A 23,878-nucleotide genomic window follows, 5' to 3' on the forward strand; every position below is an offset into this window, starting at 1 on the left:
ATTTTGATCTATAATGTAGTATCAAACCATTTGCCTTTAAATATAGTTATTCATTAATATAGAACCCTTTAATATCCTACATAGCTTAAAATTTTTCTTTTCCTTTCAAAACCAAATATGAATAATTTATAACCAAGAAAAAACATTTATTTTAAGCTAAACCTGTTACTGAAAGTCAACATTCTTCTATTATTTAATTTATTGCAACCACTGTTCTTGAAATTAAATGCTATAAATATTTTCGAAAGAAAAACTCAATTTTAATGAATGTGTCAAGAAAATAAGAAAATTTTCATAGAAATAATATAGAATAGGTATAATGTAGGTATATAGTGCTTCATTTAAAAAGTTGCATTAACGCTTTAGTAATCTATAAATAGCCTTACAAAAAATGTAAGTTACTTACTACCAATTTCGTTTTGCACAATATTTTAAGTCTTCTAGGGAGACAAAAAATTTCTAAATCTTTCAGGGAAAAGTTTGCTTAACCAAATTTCTTTTATTTTGGAGAAAAATTTTTTCTTACTATAACGCAATAATTAAAATGAAAGTAACAAGCAAATTTATATTATTATACAGAATGTTCCGCAGAGGTGGCAAATAATTGTATGACTCTTTGATCCATTTCATCTGCCCCCCCCCCTGTCCATGAGATAAATGATTATAACTTCGGAACCATATGCAATATAAAGTAACCATCACAGACGATGTTCCACAGACGATTGATTGATCAAGACGATTTGATTGGAAAATAATTTCATCCCTGAAATGTCACCTTTAGTTATGAGCATCTTAGCAATCGTTTAAACTATATAATTTTGAAAAATGCGATTAAATCATATTTTCTTTAAGTGTAGTGTTTTCGGTTTTATATTAAAATTTCAAACTCAATGGTTCATGTAGAATAGCAATATTCTTCAAGCATAAATATTGCACTCATATCTTATTAAATATCAATTACATGTGCTTATACACCTATAGTATTGTTCTAATCAATGTTGTTGTTAAGTGCTTTATGTTAAATACTTTTCCCGTTGGGAAAATAATTGTACAAAAGTTAAAATATAGAAAATATTTCGTTTTGTAGAATAAATTTCAAGACAAAGTATGAATTACCGTCAAAAATATATCTGCATATCATTTTTGTAATATGATATGAGTACATAGGTATATTATTATATTAAATTACATATATACATGTTGCATCAGTTATAAATGTCAAAAACCTCCGGAAGGAAAATTTAAAATATTGTAGTTATAGAAAGTCAAAAACAATTTCTCTCTTGTTCATTGCAAAAAATCAGAATAAAAAGTTTCCTTAAAAATGAAATTTTAAACGATAAAATCCTCTGTATGTACACACATATACATTTTACTCATACATACTGTACTTACATACTATATAATATATGTAGGTGGTATACTTATGTATATGAAAAGTATACTTATGTAGAGCTATAAATATGCCGATTGATGCATCTATCATAAAACAAAATCTGCTTTTGTTGTATGGATCAATATAGGAACATTTTTGACATTTTAGTTCAGAAAAATTTTATATTATCTATTGTTAATTAATATTTAAGCAAATAAAGTTTAATAACTTTTAAGATACTATGGTGAGTTATTCAATTCCGATAATTTCTAGAACAGAAATTAATGTCGATAATATTATGTTCTTTAAGGTGGCATATTGACGTAGGTTCCCGGTAAAAAGTACATATTATTATTTTATTAATTTGACTTATTACTCTTAAACATTTGGTTTTAAGATCATCTACCTATATTACGTGATGGCAAAAACGTTCAAACGATGGAAACTCGACTAACATTTTACCTCGATTTCCCGATAGTTAAAATTATTAAAACTGAAAATAAAATTTAAAATTTAAATTCACGGTACTTGAAGATAGCACCGAAAAAGTTGTGCAATAAATAATATGACAAATAACAAGTTTTAAATATCAAAATTAATTAATGATAGTTACCAATTTTGGCTAAGTTCAAATGCTATGCAAATTTCTTATAATTTAAGCTATATTCTGCCTATGTATGCATGAAAAATTAAAAATATATTAAATATATTACTAGTTGATACAACGAAATATGCAAATGAACTGTTTTATTGTTACATGGTACACAATGTGTGCTAACATTAAAATATAACAAGTAAAAACGTTTCAGTCGGTATAAACCGATTGAATTATACCCTGCACCTTTCGTTGTTGTGTAGCAATTACTCAAACCTGTGAAACCTCAAAATTCTATAGAAATTTCACGGATATGTCTGATTTATAACTGGACACACAACTGCCAAGTTTCATGAATCTGATTTTATTTTTCCAAATATTTAAACTTTTGGACTTGTATTGGAGCAACTCGTAGCTGTAGAGCAATTCAACCAAAACTTCAGAAATATATCTGACCTATAACTCGACACACAACTGCCAAGTTTCATGAATCTGACTTTATTATTTTTCCAAATATTTAAAATAAGCTTTTGGAGTTGTATGGCAAGTACCTGTCAAGCAATTCTATCAAAACTTCAGAAATATGTCTGACCTATAATTGGACACACGACTGCCAAAGCTCATGAATCTGACTTTATTATTTTTCCAAATATTTAAAATAAGCTTTTAGACTTGTATGGGAGCTACTCCAACCTGTCAAGCAATTCCACCAAAACTTCAGAAATATATCTGGCCTATAACTCGACACACAACTGTCAAGTTTCATGTATCTGACTATATTATTTTTCCAAATATTTAAAATTACCTTCTGGAGTTGTATGGCAGGTACCTGAACTTATCAAGCAATTCCTCTAAAACTTCAGAAATATGTCTGACCTATAATTGGACACATGACTGCCAAGTTTCATGAATTTGACTTTATTATTTTTCCGAATATCAAAAATTTGCTGTTGGAATTGTATGGCAGCCCCCCGAACCGGTGCAGCTATCCCAATATAATTTTTAGAGCATGTGTAGAATATAATTGAACACATGTATACAAAAATTTTATATTTATAGCTTTATTAGTTTTTGAAATATTTAAAATAAATTTTTTGAGTTGTATGGCAGCTACCCGAACCCGTTGTCCGAATTGGTCCAATAACAATAGGGCTCGTCCTTGGCACAAAAGAAAAAACTTGTGAAAGTTTGGTGACGATTGCATTATTCGTTTTTGAGTTATCGTGCGATCGGATGGACGGACGGACGGACGGACGACTCAGAATTTTACGCTGAGCAAAAATATATATATATATGTCCATACCGCAGATGACTCCTTCAAGTAGTTACAAACTCCATACCAAAGTTAATATACCCTTCACGAAATGCAGGGTATAAAAAAAATAATATTCCTTTTCTTCCCTGCATTTAGAAAAAGAAGTCACCAACTTCCATTTAAAAATTTTGGCATACTATCTCGTGAAAATCACAAGATTTGTATTATCCTATATTATGTTTAAATATTAAACATACTTAAGTGATACTTATAGTTATTTTTAAAATAATATAAGTATTTTTATAGAAAATAAAAACTATTTGAAGCAAAAAGTTAATTTTCTATAACAACCAATTAAATTTGATCAAAAGAAAGGCCTCCTATAATTTTAAACATGATATAGACAAATCTCAATAGACAAATTCTATTTTTAATTTCACATTTATTGTACACAATCATATTATAATAAATGCTGTACAAAAATCTTAAAAACTATTTTTTACACTTTCCATTAGAGAAATTTTTGTTTATACATGTATACATACATATGTATATTTTTATGAAAATATTATCAACCCAATTCTTAAAAAAGTAACCATTTTCTTACTTGCTATCATGCAAAAAAAAAATGTAAAAAACAAAACTATGTACTTATATAGAAAAGTCTAAATTTCAAATCTAATAAATATTGAATTAGGGTCTAAGCTATTTGTATGAATATTTTTATACAGATGTATAAGTAAATTTTCAATTCAATATTCTTGCTCGAACTCCATATTCTCAATGTAATTTAATATTATAATTTTTATTCTTAAAGTTAAACAAGATGCTTCATTTTAAACAAGTGAATATTTTAAAGCATTTCCAAGTTATATTAACTGAAAGGTACAGTTACTTTTAACTTACAGTGAAACGTTTTTACATTCAAATTCTACAATAGTACCTATAGTTTAATTTAAAGTAAATAGTAATGATTTTTTAGAAAATTATTTAAACGCTCTTTAAGTTTTAATAATTCTTAATTTAAGTTGGCTTTATATAACATGGATGGACTCCCTGTATCTACTTTCTATATTTGTAAATTTTGTGAAATTTTGTGAAAGTATTTAGTTTACCTAAATATAAAATGAAAAATGAAATTTAAATACAAATTCTTGCAGTATATTGATATATTTTTATACATAATTACGTTATTTGCTTCAACCGGCAAGATGTTACAATTTTAATGATGAGTAAAACAAATACGAGTATGCATAAAGAAAACATTATCTAAATGAAAAATATACTCCTATAGAGTCATTATTATTAGCAGAAATAACTGAAGCAACGAAAAGTATTGGTCGAAAGAATTGAAGAAACGTTTTTCGTTAAGCCTTACTTTGAACAAAATTATGAAGCTTTGAATTGCATTTCATTAAACAGCGCAACAGATCTTTAATTTAAGCAAAACTTTCTATTCCAGAAGCAAAGTGAACATTATTATAATTTTTACAATACAGTTGCGAGTCTCTTTAGCGGAAAGGTTTGACGAGTGTTAGGATACTGATATCTTTATTTTTTATATATAAGGTGTTTTTTTTTTGTGTTTGAAAATTGTTTAAAAAATTTTTTTTTAAACTGAATGAAGTAGAAAAAGGCTTGGTGTAATAAACTGTTAAAGAAAATGTGGAACAAACGAACCGTTTTATGATAATTGCGGTTGCTATTAAAACCTTTGACATTGAGAAATTTATTGACAGAAAGCTGCTTCGGAGAAGCAAAATATTTTTTATAAGAGTATAAATGAATTAGATCCATTTTTTTAATAATTAACAATATTTGGTCTACTCGAAATCATACTCAAGTATTTTTAATTTCACTCAGAATAAAAAAACAAAACTTTTAGTAGAATTAAAAAATTTAATTTCACCCCAATATAGGTAAAGTTTCTGTGAACCGCTTTGTTTTAGGAAGCTTAAATGTCCAGAAAGCTATTTGCTGTAGGAGTTGTTTTCAAAAGTTATTCACCTTTTCAGATTTGCAAAAAAAATTCATTTGTTAATTTTTATTCAAAAGTTTAAATTTGACTTTTAGTTGACTTTGGAAGCTTAAGAAAATTTCTTTCATCCTTGTACATATGCGAAAATGATGTGTAACGAGAATATCAATCAACGAAACTCAGTTCTTGCAATTGAAATATTTTATTTTAAACTTCAGCATTGTAGCTTATGTATTTTCTAACAGTAATTCAGAAAATTCTGTGACGACTATACCATAAGTAATCGTATGTTCCATTAAGAATATAATCACATGTCTGTATTTAAGGCAACTATTTCTTAGCTTTACAAAAGGAAAAGTAGAGTTACAATACCGTTCGATCATCTTTCGTACGGTTATAAATGCAGAATTGACATATAGGAATATTATATGTAATATACATAACTACATTTTACATTAAAAAATTATAATGATAGTATTTTTTGAATTATTTGAAAAAGGAATTCAAAATTAAGCTTTTCACTTTCAAAATTTTTAAATAGAAGGAAAAAAGTATATTTTATGCGACAGCTTGTAGAGTAATTGGACTTTTATAGAAATATATTAGCATTAAAACCGCAACTTGGCATGCTATGCTATCTATTTCTCTTTGAATATTGAACCAGAAAGTTGGTTAAACTAATTTTCCTACTTGCATTTCTTTTCATTTTTAATACTTGCATTAAATTTTTTCTTAAATGATGAATTTTTAAATGATACTTTCGGCAATTTATTTGATAAAATTTTCGTTTAGTATTCAATGTTATCATTATCGTATCTTTTTTAGTTTCAATAAATTGTTCTATAAAGAAATCCATTTAATGCTCCACTAAACGAACTTTCCTGTACACTTACTTTTATTTTATATTACATAATATAATGGAATGTAATATAGATAACTGCATGTAATATATACATGTACACTTGTTAATAGCAAGTATGTGTTAAGATAAAAATGTGATACGTATAGGTATAAGTATATTTTGATTTAAAAGTAAAAGATTTTTAAGGATATGCAATATAAATAATACTAAAACAAATGGAAGAAATAATAAAAAAAAAAAAAACAAAGTGATGCGGAAAAAAAAATTTGGCAAAAAAAAATTGTGCTCACTGGAGAATTTTATAAGGAAAACCTAAGGAATTCCAAAGAAAGTATAGAAGGGATAGAAATTGGAAAATGTGTAGATAAGAAAAAATTTTGGTTTTATTTCTTATTTTCTGAAGAAAAAAAATTTTAACTGATATTTTTTTTGTATTTCTTTTAAGTATACAGTCCTTAAATATATTGATGTATACACAGTTATATATATATACATATACGTATTAGTTGTAATACATTTTTGTTCATACATAGAAATCGATTTTAATTTGATATTTTGGCTTTACTGATACCAATATGCGGTATCCCATAAGAAAATGAAAAAAAAATTCTCCGCTCCAATTCCTTTACCTTTAACATTTTTGTATTTATAATTTTATTTTAGTTTTTTTTCTTATACCATCGATTTCAATTTCCTTGCCCGTTATCTCCTCTAAAGGATCACATAGTAAACGAACTAAAATCCTTATGTAAGAGTCCCTGCAGGAATTTGAACAGAAGTTACAAAAAAAATCGACTCTTTTTTTCCGCATTTTTTTTTTTCTCTCTCTCATTTCCCTTTCTTTCTCCTTGTGTCTTACTTCCTTTTTCTAAATTTGCTCCATAATTTTATGTAATGTAATGAATGATTTAGGTATAAAAATTATATTTCAAGAAATCCTCAACAATTTCTATACTTTTGGTACCATATAGGTACCTTGATTTTGGGCAAGAAAATTTAAAAACATAAAAAAAGAAAACAAAAACTTACTAAAAAGAAAAGTGAAAAAAAATTGAAGATATTAAGGAGCAAGGATCTTATATTTTCAAGAACCAAAAAAGAAAACCAAAAGAAACCAAAATTAGAAAGAGAGGCCAAATAAAGGAAGAAATACATAGAGATAGAAAGAGCTGATTACTCCAACAACAATAACAATTCGTGTAAAAATTTTCGTTATACTATCGAAATATATTGTACATTTTGGACGAGGTCATTGGACATAAATTTTCCAATGTAAACCAACCACAAAACATAAGAAAAAAAATGGAAGATTAATAAGTAGAACAAAAGGAGAAAACAACATCAAAAGAAGAAAAAAAAAAACATTTAAAAAAAACAATGTCAGAATTGGTTAATAAATGACTTTTGGTGCCCATTTATTTTTTTTTTAAAATAATTCTTTCAATACCATGAACCATGAACAAAAGAAAAAAATAAACTAAAAGACTTACACAATAAAAAGACGAAAAAAATTTTTGTAAGTAGTTTCCTTTTGTTTTCTGATCGCTTTCTATATGAGTAAATTCCAATAATGAAATAAAGATACCAAACGGTGTTTAATTTCAGTTCTTTCTAAATTTCTAACCAACGAAGAGTTTGATTACAAATTCATGATAAATAAGATAATTTTACGTTATCTAGAATTTGGATATATTTGAACTTTTCATATTAATGATGAAAATAATATATCTGAAATCACTACATTAGAAAATCCTAGGACTCTGTGTTATTTCTTTTAATGAATATACGCTGATCTTCTATGACAGTGCTCGAACAATTAATTTTTATTTACAAAAAAAATTTTCGAGAAGATTTAAAATTGAATTTATAAAAGTTTTTGTGAAAATGGTATAGTAAGAATATTAAAATGTAATTTAAACATTTAGTATACTTAGCATAATGTTTTCGAATTTAGTATTTAATTACTGCATCAAAAATATTTTCGAAAAACCATGTTGAAATATACTGTTTACTTCCAAATGTATGAACTATTTAAAGGCATTCTTTTTATAATAAGTTGTGGTAAACTGATTAAAGGAAAATTTGATTTCCTTTTAAATCTTTTCAAACACAGTGAGAGCAACTGTTATTTAACACTTTTATATAAATTTATAGAATAAAATAAAAAAGCAAATATGTACGCAATTAAATTGTTTCTATCTACGCAAGCAATTGCTTCTGCCGAAATAATAATAAAACGATAATTTTGATAAAAACTTCATTAATAATATTTCATATAAACTCAAATGCACACTTCAATTCTGGAATCACTGTATGTGAATAAGTGATTTTATAAGTATAATGTACGATTTGATATGTATAGCTAAAGAAATGAATGAAAAAGAGAATCCTTTCATGACCATTTTCTATCAAATGAATTATCGATTTAATGTCTACACATAAATACTTGTGTCAGAATACAATGGACTGAGAATTTTGTTATTACTTACAAAATATATATGAAAATTATATATGGGAAACGTATGTATGTTTTTAGTCTTATGTTTTTAGTTCTTTTTCAACAAAATTAAAGAAAAAATTGCTTATTATTTTTACTCTGTCTGTGCGTCTATTTAAAAAAATTGTATGGCCTTATATAGAAAACTATTTCTAAAGAAGCAAACTACATACTTTTTCTATGTAAATAAATTAATATTCCAAAAAGTATGCAATATATTTTTTTTTATTTTAATATTATTTTAATGTATAAATGAGAATCACAACTAAGAATTTAAGTAGACATATTTTTTTTTTAAAAAGTTTTTTCATTTGTTCAAGGAAAAAGTGCTAGTTCATAAGCAATCGGAAAAAGTGCTATTTCATAGGCAATTTTTGTTTTATATTTAGAAATATTCAAAATGTTTTACTGTCAAATCGTTGGGAGTATCTTAATGAAATCTTAACATAAGGGAAGAAGAAAAATATAGATAAAAATTCCCTAAAGTTAGTCCTTCTTTGTTTCTTAAGCATTCAGGTTATTATTTTCATTTTTTGTGCTTCTGTTTATGTTGGAAGGGTATTATAAATTTGCCTAAACATTTGTAACACTATAAAATCTGATCTAAGAGATCTGAGATATAAGCATGAGTGTATATTAAATCAGCTTTCAATTCTTTCAACTTTGAGTCGATTTAATCATTTCTGTCCTTCTGTCTACACGCCTGTCACATTGATAATTCAAGAGTTAATTGTGCTAAGCTCACCAAATTTTCAGAAATGATTAATAATACTAGATGCCAAAATTATTTGACTTTATTTCAAAAATTATTGAAGCAATTATTGGAATTATATTATCGAAATATTGCCTAAGCAAATATATTATTGGTACGTCCAGTAAAAATCATTTAAAGTTCTTGATTTCTTATGGTAGCTTCCACAAGGACAACTTTAATAGTTACTGAAATTTTACACAAACTTGGTATAGAGAAAATTTCAGCAATCATGTACATATGTTATTGGGGCTGTTATATGTAATAGAAGTTGTTAAATTCTCATGACTCTTGTTGTAGCTACCACACACTTTCAGCCATAGGACAACAACTTTCTTCGGTTATTGAAGAGTTGACATGATTAACTCTCTTCTTAAAATCTTTCAGCTTTTTATTGCTTTTTTCTAAAAAAAATTTAATCAGCTAGATATGCCAGAAATGCAAAAAAAATAAAGGGTTACCCAAAATTCAGGCAAGATTTGAATTTCGCGCCATTTGTGCGGTAAAGTGTTACCAACCAAAAAAACATACAGAGTGGCAGCTCACAATTCAGGGTTATAAAAAATGGAACGCTACACAAAAGAACAACGCATTTTTTTTTGTTGAGCAATATTTTGCAAATAATGAAAATTTTTCGAACAAGATCATCTTCATTTTCATCTTGATGGCTTTACTAATCGACAAAATTGTCGCATTTTTGGTTTAGAAAACCCAACTCTTATTTTAAATTAATTTTACTTTTAGCAAATAGAAAATATTCTTAATATTAAGATTGAAATAACCTCGCGAAAGCAAAATAACTAATGTATATAGTATTGTTAATGCTAATGTCATGTCAATGATTTTAGTTGTCAAATGTTTTTAATTTGATCTAAACCTTTTAAAATTTCTGCACCAGAATTATTTTGTTAAATAAAATTATTAAAATTCCCATAACAACATAATGAATTCAAACTACAAAAGCAATAACCCAATTTTACACAGAATCTGATACTGCAACTCAGTTACTTTTTTTTAATGGTTTCTGGAATAAAAAATTTCCCGTAATGAGTACTTTAGCGGGAAGTACCCCACATTTTAGGCGCTGTTCATGCGAGAATAATATTATATATAACTTTGACGCTTTATTTTAGAAGTTCAATGTTAGATGAAATATGTTTTGCTACATATTTGAGTCCAACGCTAGGTAAAACTTGAATTCTTTGAAAAAAATTTAATGTTTTAGAAAAGGTTAGATCATGCGTTAAAATAAAGGAAAAGCCTTAATGACATTTCTACACTTTTGTTACCATTTTGAAACAAAATCCCACCGATTGCAATCTTCCATAAACCATTTCTTCCAACGATTTTAATTTTCAATAAACTGGAAATAACAAATGAAATAATGCAAATGCAAATACAATAAACTCTAAATTAAGTACATAAACTTTTAAAATAAAAATAGTTTTTCAGTCCAATAATATTAAAATGGCATCTCTATGGCTATAATTTCTTATATAATATACACCTACATCCACAAATATTGAACAAATATTATTTTTATCGAAAACAAAGGTGTAGGCAAGCAGGCATTTTGGAATTTGGAAAACAGACTTTACTTTACAAACCATGTATTGACAGGAAAATAATCTCTAACAAAAAAAAATAAAAAAAATAAAAAAAAAATCTCTGGAATTTTCTCTTGCTTATTGTAAAATTTTCCTTGCTTTTGTCTTTTGAAAATGAAATTTCTGTTAAGGATTTTGTTGCTTGGAATAAACATTTTACTTTGAAATTACATGTAATAACGTCACTACTTGCCCTAAGGGTGTTTTTATGGTCCGTTTTTGGATATTTTTAAGGTACTTTTAAAAATGTTTTTATTTTGTCATATTTTTTTTAATATTTCTCTTTAATTTCTTCATTGTTTATCCTCTTCCTTCAGTTTCTAAGATTATTGAATCCATAAATAATTAATTTGAAGGACATTTTTATAAATTTAATTTAATATAAGTACACACACATAAAAATTATTTTCATGTTTTGTTTTTTCATTTTTGTACGGGAGAATTGGTTTGTTCTTACAGTATTCTTTCAAGTATAAAAGAAAAATTCATTGATGTAAAAACGACTATAACGAATGGTTGAATGGAAGAAAGATCAAACGGAAAAACATAAAATTATAGAAGTGAAACAGCTTTCTTTGAAACAATAGAAGAAAAAGGACCTGAAAATTTCGTTAGAAAATTTTTATGATTAAATTTCAGCTTTTTTTTTCTTTTTTTCTAACTTATCAATTTTGATAATTGCTAATATAATTTGAATGAATTTATTTAATTTTGAACTAATTAAAGGCATAATGAATATCTACGTATGTATGTATGTATGTATATTAAGTTTGAAAAATTATATTTGATATTTTCCAAATTTCACTTACATCTTTTCTTGAATTTTTTATTAAATTTAAGACAAAAAAGCCTACTTCATGAATTTTGTGTGCATTTTTCTTAAACTGTACACTAAATTGGAAAACGTTGTCCTTAGTACACTAAATGAATGGTTCAATAAAACAAAATTAACACAATTTTGGAAAGAAAAGAAAACCTATTCAGATTCGAAGTTATCTGATGCTCAGAAAAACTGAAATGTAGGCATGTATTGAACGAGTAAAATGTTAATATGGGAAAAATTTCAAGTAACCGAAATATAACTTTAAAAAGAATCTACTTAATCATAAATAGAAATTGTAAAAAAAACCTCATAAAATTAAAAGGAAATTAAAGGGTTCAAGTAAAAAGTTTCGCAAATAGAGAGTTTCCCTTATGTAAGTCCAACTGTAATTATTAACAAACTGTAGTCTTAATTAAAAAATTACTCACATCTAAATTTAAAATAAAGTAAGTAAAAAAACTTCAATTATTCTCATATTCATTTCACTATCGTGAAAATAATTTTGAAAATTGGGTTATTAAAGCAAAGTTATTGGGTTAATAAAGCAAAGTTATTAAATTTAATTTCAAAAGTTCTTCTATAGAGGATCTCTGGGTAGTTGAAAATCCCCAATTTTTGTGCAACAAACCGCAAAGTTTAACAATTTCTTTGAACCATCTTAAAAATATATGTGCTGTTATACTTACTTTTTTTAACGGATGATATTCGAAAGCGTTTTGCCGTGTGATATTTCATTATTTAATTTACCTGAAAAAAAAATTAATTAAATAAGATGGAAGGAATAAATTTACTTATTTGACAATGAAATTTTTGCTTTTAAAAAAAAAATAATATTATTACACAACAAAAGAAGTTTTAAATTTATTTAAAATTAAATTTATTCGAAATGTTTTAAAATTATTGAATTTTATTATTATAAAACTCTTTAACATTATATAATAATTTAGCTGAACTTGAATTGTGCATTTAGAAATTTCATAATATTTTTTTTTTAATATTTCAGAATTAAATAAATATTTGGATCTTTCCCTGTATTTGGATCAGTAAAATTTGAATTTCTCAAAATATTTGATTTCATTTCGTTGATCTATTATTTTAAATTTTGCTTTTCTTAATAAATATAAATTTCGACGATTTCAAATACAACTGTTCTATGTACACTTACAATAAAAGTTTTCTAAGTTTCTGCGGAACATTATATTTAAAAGTGATTTACATTAATAAATTATTGTGAATCTTTTAGTATTTGTTAACTTACATTTATAATGCGCGAAGAGTTTTAACTAAACTTGCAATAATAATCAAAAAACATTAAGTTTTTGTAAAGAGAGTTACAATATTTTAATAAAAAATTCATTTGTTCTAACTCTTCTTACATTTGAAAACATTGCTTTTTATAATATGGCATTTATATATACAATATTTACTCTAATATTTTACACTAAATGTTGCAAATCGACATAAACTAATTCGCACATTTAGAACACAGATTGCGGAATGTCTTTTATTGTAAGTATTACAATAGAAGACGTTTGCACTAAGAATGTTATTTACTTTGCGGTAGTCTGTCGACTTACAGTATTAATTACCATTTTTTTGGTAATTGAAAGGAGAAAATTCTAGTTTTTACCAGGATCTATTAATAAAATTATTTAAAGTATTTTGCTTTCATTTCATTACCCTATCTTCTTTTATAATAATATGAGCAGTTTTCCTGAATCTCCTGAAAATTTATATAAATAGCTGTATCTGGACCGACGGTTTGTATTCTCTAAGCAGGTATGTAATGAAAATTTTAAAAAATAAAACTGCAAAAATAAATGTTCTTTTTTTTTTAGTTTTTTTCGATTTCGTATTGCTCGCATATGAATTCATATTCATTTATTTCATGTTGCTTTCAAATTTTCAATGTTTTTTAAAAATTAAAAGCAAAAAAATTTCTTGTTTTAAATTTTTCCAAAATTTCAAAATCAAAATTTGATTTCTTGTATCTTATACAAATTTTTTGTGTCAAGAAAAGAAACCAAATATGAACTGTAAATTTTTGTTTAGCAATCATACACATCTGGATTTTTAATCGTCATTTAATTTATTAATTGTATCTAAATATTTTTATAGCTTTAACAGTAAAATGGAAAATGTTGTTTTTAAAGGAAAAATATAAAGGCCCTTACTGTTCGTATAGTACATGTAAAGAAGCATTTATCGTAATACTCGTACTAAATTCTTAAAATTTAACGTGAAAGAGCATGAACAATAATTTTATTTGCATATAGATAATATGCACATATCTACTTACTTTGTTTTAATTTATTTCAAGAGATAAACATTATATGAAATAAATTTTCTCCAAAAATAACCTTTAAAAGTTTACTTTTCTTTTAAATATATAAATATTGTGTGCTGTATTTTTATTCTATATTATGCATACATTACATATACCCGAACGAAAATCTATACATTATAATATGTTACAAATTGGTACCCACATATAAGATATAATATTATGGTAAAAAAATTTTGGGCTTATTTGAATGTTTTTAAAAAGAAAATGTAAAAGTTTTTGTAGGCAAGCCCTGTAATTTCCATTTTTTGAAATACAACACCAATCTATAATACGTCTATATAAATATATGTATGTATGTAATTGTATAATAAAAAAAAACAACATGTAAAGTTTTTATTTTTCGTAACATACTTAATCCACAAACCACCAAAGGCCTAAAAGTATGCAAACTGGAGTAAGTTTTTTCTGCATTTTTTTTATTTTTAAAAAGTTGAAAAATGTTATGAGAAACAATAAAAGTTGTTTAAAAACATCATTTATAAGCAAAATATTCTACATACTCTCATTTATTATACGTATACGTATAGGCGTATAGGCACATGTATAAGCATACATACATTCATAGTTATCGTAAGAGAAAAGAATTAAATTTTTTGTCTGAAATTTATTTTTCATTACTTTAAAACTTTAAATGATTAAAATGATATAAAAGCCCATATACATTATGCCTTTACTACACATTAGTGGTTGTGCCAGTAAAATATTGTTCGTATAATTTTTTCTTGCAATATAAATTAGTAAACTTAACTATTTTCATGAACATAATATTAATATATGCACACATAGAATATTGTACAATGAAACCTACATAAGATTTTTCTGACTTAGACGAGTTGAATTTGGCAAACTCTTGCATTTTCTATTAATAATCAATTTGAAATTCTGAAAACGAAATCCTGTAATTGCTAGATAATACTTATGAAACGCGAAAGTGAAATTTTTTTAAGAATTTTCGTATCCTCCCTATACTCGATTTGAGTGCTTATTTTTTCACAGTTTCAACTATGTTATGTTCCACATACACAAATTGCTGCAAGTTGTTCATATATCAATATAATTATGTGTTCTACGGCTATCATTTAATTTTGAAATGGCAATATCATCAATTTTAACTGGCATGGTTTTCAGGAAAAGAATAACAGTTTCTTTTACAAACCCAAGGGTATATTGGTACATTTGTTTCGTTTTCTTTTTCAGATTCATATTTATATATAATATATTCTATGGGAAATATTTTATTTTTACATAGGATATGCGTTTAACAAATCATGAGAAGTTTGCGAATAAAAACTTAACTTAAAGCTATTGAAATTAATAAATTATTTCAAATGAAAAAGTAAAAATATTGAATTTTTGTAAAAAAAATTTTTCTTTTTTAAAAGCAAATAAAAGCCAATTTTCAAGTCTCTATTCAAAAAAATAACTTAAATGATGCTTCTCTTCATTTACATATTTCTGAAATTTCAAACGTTAATCTCAAATTAAACTGTGAATACAAAATTAGTTTATATTTATATGAATAAAAATTTAAACCAAGTATCTCATAAGGATATATTTGAAACTATTAAGCGGGAAAAGAAATAAATAGCTTATGAAAATTATGCAGGCATAACAAAATTTAAAATTTTGTATTTCAGCTTCGACGTACATATAAATGTACTAAATAAAAAACTAGAATCACTTTCCTTATATTATTTTAATTTTGTTTTTTTAAAAATGTGTTTCCTCATATCCTTGAGGCTTTAAATTACTTTTATTACAGCAATAGTCTTCTAATTTATGGCCATAAATTACAATATAAATATAATATACAAAAACAATAAAATGTATGTATGTTTGCGTTTATATAGTCAAAAAAATATTGATATACATAAACACATTAATATTATTTGAGTAATTTAAAAGTTAAAAACAAAAAAAAAACGACAGAAATGCGTAACTTTAATCTAGTGGAACGAAAATTTATTTTTTTATTTTTTTTCTCTTTATTTTCTTCTTCAGTATACAATTATTTTGTTTTTATATTTTTTTATGAATATATTCACTTCTTCTCCATACTCTAAATTGATTTTTCAATTTAAAACCAAAGACTAAAGAAATATATTATGGCGTCTGAAAGTTGACAGTTTTTGGCTTTATAATATCACAATCATAAAATAATATATAAATACACACGTACTTACATATTTGCTTAAGAAAAACGCATAGATGTTATTGTGTAAATTTTACTTATAAATATAGCAGACCCAACTGTGAAAATTATTAAATTATTGCTGAACACAGTCAGCATGAAAACTAGGAAAATTTATGGTTTTATTACTTGATATTAGCTAAAATTTTAATATTAATGTAAAAAATTTTAAATATTTATATTAAAGTAGAAAAAACTAAGGATATTTAGTTTGAAATTACAAATGTAAAGTATCATAAATAATGTTTGTAAAATTGAATTAGCAAAGTCTTTTTCAATAAAATAATTTCTTTACGAACTTGTAACAGTCGCGATAAAAACAATCTCAAGTTCATACAATATTATTTATCTTTGAACTTATTTTTAATTTCGCCAATGAAAAATTTATTGGTATCCCTTATTTTACTCAAAAATGTAAAATATAATGACACTTTTTTTAAATTTACCCTTTATTTAACATCTCAACGCTTAACAAAATAAATTATTTCAAATAATATTCTTATTTAAGACTTATTACATCACATAATAAATTAATTAATCCCTATACAAATGAGATTTGCAAAAAATCCGGTTTTTAAGTATGTTACTGAAACAATTGAACGAAGAATTAAAAGAATTAAAGTAAAAGAATTGTAGGCCAAAGTAAAGCAAACTGGCAGAATTATGAGTTTTTAAAATTTTATAGTAGCAATGACGTTATAAGAATTCAGAAATTTTAATTAAAAAATATTCAATACTTACATATATAAAAAAATATTTTGTAGTTATTTGGCCGAATTGATTGGTTTAAATATGCGTAATTAATATAAATCACTAACTATACAGATAAGCTAGCCCCATACATTGAGCCAACTTATGATCCGTAGTGTTTACAATAATTTAATTATAATAATTGCAAATATCAAATTTTGCAAAGATGTGTCCAATTACACTTCACATATGTTCTGAAAATTTTAATGGATGGCTGCACTGGTTTGGGTATCTGCCATACAACTCCGAAAGTTAATTTTAAATATTTGAAAAATCGGCAGTCGTGTGTCCCATTTCAGGCCAGATATATTCCTGAAGTTTTGGTGGAATTGCTTGACAGGTTCGGGTAGCTGCCATACAACTCCGAAATTAATTTTAAATATTTGGAAAAATATTAATGCTAGGTTAATGAAACTCGGCATTCGTGGGTCCAATTTCAAGTCAGATGTATTTTTGAAGTTTTGGTAGAATTGCTTGACAGGTTCGGGTAGTTGAAATACAATTCCGAAAGTTAGTTTTAAGTATTTGGAAAAATATTAAGGGTAGATTCATGAAACTCGGCAGTCGTGTGTCCACTTACAGGTCAGACATAATATCCGTGAAGTTTCTATTAAGTGGTTTGACAGGTTCAAGTAATTGCCATTTAGCAATTAAAGTTATTTCTAAATATTTCAAAAACAAATTGTTAAACTCAGATTGTCAAAGTAAAGGGTATTGTTTATTTTTTTTAGTCGGTTAACTTTTTTACTTTACACTTTTTTTGGTTTCAGTGTTTTGTTTTGTATACATTATACAGCTTGTGTTGTACATGTAGTATACTCTTAAACATTACCATGGATAACTTATATGATTTTTATCTATAATATTGCAAAAGATGTTATAGTTAAAATAAATTTTGCTATAATATACAGGTATTCGATCTAATAATAGGATTTTTCCAATAAATTATTAATTTATTATTTTTAGAACAAATGGAGACGTAGGAATGGAATAATGAATAATATCAAAGTATTTTAAAAGTAATGACAGCAAAAAAGCTATTGCGTTGAGGCATAGGTTTTTTGCTGTCATTTAGGTTCTCTTTTATTTTGTTTAAGCTGAGGCTATATTTTTGCTTCGTTATTCTGTTTCTTAATTTTTATAAGAAAACAAAAGGAAATTTCTCGAAAATACCGTTAAATGTTCAAAACTTAAAAATTTAAAAAAGTTGCAAAAAATTTCAATAGATTTATTTTAATGGTAAATCTTTAATTAAATTGTCAAATTAACTTTTCCTTTACGACGGCTTAAACCCAAATTTCAACCGTAAACATAAAATCTACGAAGTTTTTTTAGCATTCCATTTTTTATCACTTTCCTTTTTCTTAATGTTTTTCTACGCATATTTTTTTCCAAATTCAAAGACCCACAAATCTTATTTCAGCGTTCCATTTTTTTTGTTTTTTTGCTTAATTTTAAATATATTTTCCTTTTTCTCTTACATACACGGAATGCGTTATAAATTGGCCAGTCCATTTGTCGTACTCAAAAACCAAACCTGAAAAATTCTGTTCATAGTACGTATATATGTATATGTCTGTTAGGTATATTATTAGTTTAACATTTCATTTAGGAACGTAAATACCACGCAATTTTAAAATAAGTCTATCATATCTTCAAGTTATAGGGATAATATTTTCAGAAAAACTGTTATTCAACTGTAACAGACATCAATAACTTTTATTATATAAAAGACAACTTAGTATAGAGTAAACATGCTCAACTGTATATGTTCTCGTTTTATTTTTAGACAAAAAAATTAAAATCTGTTTGTTATACTTTCTTCTTCTTTTTAGAAAAAAATAAAATAAAAAGAGAGAAATTTTTTTTTTCTTCATACTTCGTTTAAAAATTGAAATATTTTGTGCTTTGGCCTTTTTAGGTTTACACTGCAGCCCCCATTGACATCTTTTCACCTTCCCAGAAAGATAAGAAGAATTTCACGCACACTTGATCTGATACAAAAAAATCTGATGTGGTCAGCACATAACCGACCGTATTGTGTATTGTCTAGTTAAATGAAAGTGTTACAGAATATTATAAAAATGTCTGTTAAATACTTCTTTCCAATTTTTAGGACATTAGTAAGCTTATTGTTAACATATTTAGAAAAATGTAAATTTGGCTCTTAGTAGAGTTTCGCTTTGTGCTACCCGAATTCCCTGAAATGTTCGCCAGTTAGTTTCGGTAACAACCAGAACTCAAATATCAAATTTCAAGAAATTCCATCAATTTGTTCTGTGGATATGGTGAAAAATGTAAAATCGGCCCGCAAATCAGTTCTCGAGCCCTGATCTTTCCAAAAAAGTTATATGTTCATTGCTTTAATATGAGGAATTCACATATTAAATTTCAATGAAATCGGTTGATTATTTCTCTTTATATACACAAAAGTGTATGTTTGGCCCGTAGTAAAGGTCTAGTTGCCGATGCCTGATCTTTCCAAAAAATTTACATGTTCATTGTTTTAATACGGGGAATTTATATATTAAATTTCAATGAAATCGGTTGATTATTTCTCTTTATATACACAAAAATGTATATTTGGCCCGTAGTAAACGCCCAGTTGCTGATGCCTGATTTCTTCCAAAAGTTAGGAGTTTTTGCGTATGATCGAGCAAAGCTTATATATGAAATTTCAAGTAAATTGGTTGAATACTTTCTTCAAAATGTTCAAAAATGTAAAACACACCCGCTAAAAGGTTCAGTTCCCGAGGCCTGATATATCCCAAAAGTTGATCAATCCGTGCCATGGTGGAAACAAACTTACATATAAAATTTCATCAAAATCGGTTCAGCCGAACTTGAGATACACGCGTGCACACACAGACCGACAGATCGACAGACACATAACCTACCTATTGTTTACACAATACGGTCGGTAAAAATTATCGCTCTTAATAATGTGCCGTATATATACAAAACCGAAAGAAGACTCACCGAAGGCTTGAATTTGAAAATAAAATTTATTTTCTTTACGGCTCTTTAAATAACAGTTTTCAAATAATATTTCGTTGCACTTAAAATTTATTCATTGCACTTAAAGCTATAAAATTGACAAATCGAATTCACACAAAATTTTTTAATTTTAATTGAACTACTCGTATGAGAGTTACCAAATATTATTTTCCAAATTTTATTTAAATTTAATACCTGATAATACGAGTACATTGGTTCTAGTGGTAATCGTAAAGTTATGAGTGGCATAATTTTTAATTGATCATTTTAATATTTTATAAATAATAGATATTTTGTTATAATGTGCATTATAGCAAAAGATGCATTATATGTAGCTGTAGAACCATTTAAAAGGTGGCCAAGATTTGGACGCAAGAATATTATTAGAAATGGAGAACACAAAAATAACGCATTTTTATTGTTGAGGAATGTTTTGTAAATAATGAAAGTTTTCCGAACAAAATCATCTTTACCATTAAGACTTATTTTCATGTTGATGGCTTTGTTAATCGGCAAAATTGTTGCATATGGGGTTTAGAAAATCCATAAGTGATGTTGAGAAATATAAGAAAAATCCATAAGTGATGTTTGGTGTGGATTTTGCACTGGAGGCATCATTGGACCATTCTTCTCCGAAAATGCAGCTAGTCAGACAATAACGGTTAATGGTGTTCGCTACGCAACATAATAGTCCAGTTTTTTGTGCCAAAATTGCAAGATACGGATGTGGACGGCATGTGATTTCAACAAGACGGTGCCACATGCCATACAGCACGAGAAACAATTCAATTACTGCATGACTCATTTCCTAATCTTGAGATTTCCCGTTTTGATCATCAGAACTGGCCGCCCAGAATGCAGGCGATTTAAGGCCGTTGGATTCATTTGGACTTTTTTCGTTGAGTTTTTTGAAGTCTAAAGTTTATGTCAACAAGCCCACGATCATTCAAGCCTTGAAGGATGAAATTGAGCACTGTATCAACGAAACACAAATTTATGCAAAACAATCAGGTAAAATTTCAATAAAAGAGTGCGTATTTCCCAGCAAGGTCGTGGTGGCCATTTACCCGATAAGCTATTTCATACGAAACCCTATACCGTATACTATATGAATCAATAAAAAATTTACAATTTTTAATTATAAACCTGTGTTTTTTCTTACAATTACTTCTTGCATGAATTTTGGGATATGTTTATATTATTTAAAAACACTTTCCCTTAATAAATTTTTTAAATTTTAAAATAATTATTATGAAAAAAGTCGCCAATTCGTTAAAATTGCAGCTACCAACAAAACGAATAAATCTCAGCTGCTAAGTTTAAGTTTAACTGAAAAATTTTTTTAGTTTGAGAAGATTTTCGTATTAATCATTTTTTTCGAATACTACACTTTAACCAATTTATGCCAAACTCTTATACCAAGTTCAAATATAATAAATTATTGCTAAACACGGTATATAAACCAAACTTAATAAGGAAATTACGTAATTCAATGATTTATAACAAACTTTAAATTTTAAACCAAATTTGTTTGTGACTACGAGTATAATGTTAAGAAAAAACAATTCCTATTTTCACAATTTAAAATATTCAGAAAAGTTTCTCTAGACTTTAAAAAGAAAATTTTATGACAAAAAGAAGAAAAGAAATTAAGAGAAATCGCTTCCGTAAAACCATACGCATTCAGAATATTTTTCCAAGAATGCTTTTCCCTAGCAGACTTAAGTTCATTTGAAGGTTATTGAATAGTTCTTACATATTTTCTTCACCTTTAGTACCTTTTCATATACTTAAAGCAGTATTGTATAATATATTCGTCTAACACAATGTATGTTTATGAAATGTGCTCGCATTTTGAAAATTGTAAACATATATAACATAATTTGTACCCACTATAAATATTATGACAAAAGAAAGGAACGGTGCTCTAGACTTATTGTAAATTCAATACACGTAAATAATTTCAAGTGAAAATATAGAAAATTAAAAGGAGGAAAAATTTCATATTTGCTTTCCTTTTTTTGTGTTTTTCTTGTTTTCATCTTCAGCATTTTTCAAATAGAAAGCTACATTCACTTTTTTCTGGTCTCATTTTATATACAATTAGTGTATTGCAATTCAATTTGTTTAAATAAGTTTATTAAAATAAAATACATTTTCGCAAATTTAAGAATTTCCCTTTTTTAATAAAAGAAGAACATGTTTGCGCATTTTAAACGCTATACTAAATAAAAAAAATCTGAGGTGGTCAGCACATAACCGACCGCAATGTGTATTGTCTAGTTAAGTGAAAGTGTTACAGAATATTATAAAAATGTCTGTTAAATACTTCTTTCCAATTTTTAGGGCATTAGTAAGCTTAAAGTTAACATACCTAGAAAAATGTAAATTTGGCTCTTAGTAGAATTTAGCTTTGTGCTACCCGTTGTGCTCGCCAGTTAGTTTCGGTAACAACCAGAACTCAAATATCAAATTTCAAGAAATTCCATCAGTTGGTTCCGTAGATATGGTGAAAATGTAAAATCCGCCCGCAGATCAGTTTTCGAGCCCTGATCTTTCCAAAAAAAAATATATTATGTTCATTGTTTCAATACGAATAATTTAAATGTTAAATTTCAATGAAATCGGTTGATTATTTCTCTTTATATAAACAAAAATGTATATTTAGCCCGTAGTAAACGTCCAGTTGCTGATGCCCGATTTCTTCCAAAAGTTGGGAGTTTTTGCGGAAGGTCGAGCAAAGCTTATATATGAAATTTCAAGTGAATCGGTTGAATATTTTCTTCAAAATGTCCAAAAATGTAAAACGGGACCGCTAAGAAGTGCAGTTCCCGAGGCCTGATATATACCAAAAGTTGATCAATGCGTGCCATGGTGGAAATAAACTTACATATGTATAAAATTTCATTAAAATCGGTTCAGCAAAACTTGAGATACACTCGTGTACACGCAGACCGACAGACCGACAGGTTGCTAAAAATAGTTTACTTACACTTCCCTACTATGGAGAAGTGCATTCCCACCGAAAACTCGATATGCAAAATTTGTTACCATCACATAACCTACCTATTGTTTACACAATACGGTCTGTAAAAAAATTATTAAATTAATCTGAAAACTGACCTAACATTTTGTTATTCAAGGTAAAATCAAATAACAAAAATATTAAGAACATAAAAATATTTGTTTTGTTATAACAACGTACAGAAATTTTTTGCAGTCGCCTAAATATTAAATTTTTAATGAAGAATAAAAGAACATAATATTTTGTAAAAAGAAACTGATTTTGCGTTTATCTTTTTCGAAACCGCGTATATTTTTTTCTATATTCGCTTTCAAATAAGAATTAATTTTTCCAAACAGAATTAATTTTTTCTCAAACTTTCGATTAAATTTGTCACCTTCCAAATCAAAGACAATCAATGTTGACAAAATTTTGTATAAAATGAGTTCTGGTATTTATGGACGACGTTCCCTATGGATAGTAGCAATATCTCAGAAAATTATATAAGTTATAGTATTATAAATGCTTTACTTGCAGTCCAAGGTTTCAAGTACCGGAAAACGCTGTTCTGCTTCCATAAAACAAGCAAATAAAAAGACAAAGTGAAATTAAATTAATCAAATACTAATTTTTCTAAATTTTTGATATTTATGCAAGCTTTTTTTTACATGACGTTTAGAAGAATTTTTTAAATACAAACGTAACTCAAAGATACTGTCGTTTATGACTATGCTAAACTTCATGTTTCTTTTCAAGACTCTCCAAATCTGTATAGACCAAACACCAATTCTGCATACGCCTTACATGGAAAGCCTTACAAGTTTTAGAATGGTCGAAATTTGTTTT

At 26.6% G+C, this 23,878-nt stretch overlaps 1 long non-coding RNA gene across 1 annotated transcript in view; it reads right to left on the reverse strand.

Annotated features, from left to right (window-relative positions):
• LOC129615399 (uncharacterized) overlaps positions 1 to 23,878 on the reverse strand; it is a 109,894-nt gene that overhangs the window by 51,940 nt on the left and 34,076 nt on the right. The window contains exon 2 of the long non-coding RNA XR_008697451.1: positions 12,430 to 12,490. This is a non-coding gene — a long non-coding RNA (uncharacterized LOC129615399). The remainder of the gene's footprint in view (positions 1 to 12,429; positions 12,491 to 23,878) is intronic.

This window comes from Condylostylus longicornis, unplaced genomic scaffold, assembly GCF_029603195.1.
Source record: "Condylostylus longicornis isolate FDR11 unplaced genomic scaffold, ASM2960319v2 ptg000135l, whole genome shotgun sequence".
Lineage (NCBI taxonomy): Eukaryota > Metazoa > Arthropoda > Insecta > Diptera > Dolichopodidae > Condylostylus > Condylostylus longicornis.